Below are 3171 nucleotides of genomic sequence, written 5' to 3' on the forward strand. Positions count from 1 at the left end.
ACTCTTTCTAATTTTTTTTAAAATATAGGTATCAATATTTTAAATAGTTAAAACTATAGAGATTAAATGATTAATTTTTCTTAATTTTTTTACTATTTTTATTTCTTGGATCACTAGGGTTTTGATTTATGGTTTTATTATGAATTTAGAATTAAAAAGACATTAATCGATCTGTCTGTTTTTACTCATGGAAACTAAGATGCATATGATGGAGCTTCCTTAGGATTCCATCAACCAAATAGGACAAGTTTAACATTGTCAATGCCATATGGAATCATGTATGGAGTAAGATAGCGACGTTAGAAAATTATCATCACTAATCTTGACATGTTTGAAAAGTATAATAATATTTTTTAAAAAAAATTATAAGAACCAAAACTAAAATTAATATAAATTATACTTATTAAAATAATTAAAAAAATTCTATTATATATCTATTAACATAATAATAAGATGAATGTCATCTTTATTTCCAAGTCTATCCATAAAGAATCGGACAGCGTGGGATTAATGGCTAAAAGAAGAAAAATAGAATCACTTTGTGGATCATATCCACCGAAAGTTTTCGGCGGAGAAGGGTCATATTAATTTAAATTTTTCTGATTGAAAATTAAAGTGCACGCAAAAGATGTATAAGAAATAGTAATGTAAAAAGATTCACTAAAAAGGAAAAAAAAAAAAAGTAATGTAAAAAGGCTTATGAGGTTGGGGGTCGGAAACATTTTCCGGTGCGCGGAGATTTTGAAAACCATAAGTATCAATATATATAAAGGATGTTGAGTATTTTAATTCATGTTAAGCTGTATTAGAAAAAATTGCTCAGAAATTATCTTTTTCTTGTTTGCTAATGTATCCCCTAGCCGGTAGCAATGGGATTAATCATTTGAAAAATTTGAATGTTATTTAAAATATTATCTTTTCTTAAGCGATACTTTCCATACATATTTTTAGGAATTGAATATTAAAATGATGCTTATACTAGATTATTTTAATCGGCTTAAGCATGAGGTCTCAATTTGAGTTTATCTGAATATAAAAAATATCTTTAAAAGAATTATTTTTAGTTGGGCCCGACAATGCTTGAGTCTAATCCAATCAAATAATCATATAAAAAAATAGAGTATGTTATTACTGACTCAATAATTTTATAATAAATGATATTGTTTGTAATATAAAAATAAAACTAGATGAGTATCTATAAATAAATAATTATAAGAATATAAATAACTATATTTTTGTATTTCATAACCAACGACTTGCTTTATTCCCAAGCAAATTATTTTAAAATTTGTTATCCATGCATATTAAAATTATAAAGAATAATTTCTTATATCAAAATATATTATTATCACATAAATTAAAATTTAAATAAGGTGTTTTAGTTTAGAATTTATTACCCATGCAAACAGAAAATAGGGAAAATTATTTATTTGCTTCTTAAAAATTTTACTTATTGAAATTCAATTCTTGAATTTTAACTCAGTGTAATTCAATTTTCATAATTTTGATTTAATTGAAATTCAGTCTCTAAAATTTGATTCAATGTAATTCAATTATTATAATTTTAACTATTTAAAATATTAATTCCTAAAAGAAAATTTAAGTCTTCTATAATTTTTAAGTGTTCTAAAAGGTGTGTTGTTTATAACAGTAACAATAATTAATTTTAAGGTAAAAATTTAAATTTGTTAGTAAAAATAATTTTTTTTATTATTCAGGTATTTGGATTGACTTGAATAAATCTAAAAACCCAAAGTTTTAAGATCAAGCTTAATTATATTTATTTTTTATAAGTTTAGATACCTCGAATAAGTCTAAGTTATTGATTTTCTAACTCTACCATAAGCCATATGTATTAGAAGTTATTTTAATGCAATTTATTATTTTCTATAGTTTGTTACCCCTCTACAAACAACAATTTATCCTTTGATATGTACATATGATTGGCTTGAATTCGAACACTATCAAGCCTTATGACGATAACTCTTCTAAAAACATTTTCAGTATTCACATGAAATTAAACTTGAGACCTCATGTTTAAATAACTATAGCCCATTTTACTATAACCAATGCCTATTGGTAACAACAATTTATTTTATTGTACAGTTTATTTATTGTTACATGTTATACAAGCAATAGAATATTTTATTTAGAATGCATTAGGGAAAGTTAAGAGGTCTATAGACCCATAGGAAGTATTTAATTTTCATAAAATACCAAGAAATGAAAAATTAAAAAAGCCTCTCCTCATGGTCATTTTGGTAAATGTAGTCCAAAACTTATTTCCAATTAAGATATATAGGACTTCAAATTTATTTTTACATTGCATAAGATTTTTTGGAAATTAATTCCTTTTATAGGACATCTTAGTGATTTTTCCAATGTATGTATCATTCCATATAAGTTAAAATTTTAAAAATAATTTTTTTTCTATTGGTTGGTATGCATATTTCTTTTTACAATTTGTAATTTTATGAGGAAATCACTATGAGATCCCATACAAATATTCTAAATACTCAAAAGTCCTCTGAAATCATTGAATAGTTAGTAGGTCTTAAGGGACTTAAGAGAGAATAAGTTTAAAGATACAATTATCAAAATACCCTTTTATTCAAATACAAGAAAACCACTATGTTCCTACCACTTATCCACCAAAACCTCAAACCCATGACACATGAAATTCTGAAACTAGCCTCTCCCAAAGTTCATCATCGACTACCCTTTTCTTAGTCTTATCGCTTCTATCTTGTGTGTCCTGTTTATTAGTTGACAGCTCAATAGTGATCGTAACTCATTCAGCTTGTTCAATCGACCTACTAAACTTGTTCAACTAGACCTATTGTATGTGCTCAAAAGTAACGGTAACTTATTCTTGCCCATCCTTATTGTTGTGCTTGTAAATGCTTGGGGTTGTGATTTAAAGGAAAAAAATTTGAAATGTATAAAAAAATTTAAATTTCTTTGCATCTAGGATTTTGATTTACATGGATTTGAAATTTTTAGTTTTAAATTTATATAGATGAGGCATGTTTGTGGTGGGTGAATGTGGGGAAAAAGTGTAATCTCACCAAGAAATCAATGAGATGTTCCAAATTTCAAAGGAGAAGAATATTACATAGCCATATATGTTTGGATTTTATCTCTTGCAATCTCTTTGCATATCTAATAAGA

The sequence above is a fragment of the Prosopis cineraria genome, unplaced genomic scaffold (assembly GCF_029017545.1).
Source record: "Prosopis cineraria cultivar Desert tree isolate PC_DT_omini unplaced genomic scaffold, ASM2901754v1 PC6, whole genome shotgun sequence".
NCBI lineage: Eukaryota > Viridiplantae > Streptophyta > Magnoliopsida > Fabales > Fabaceae > Prosopis > Prosopis cineraria.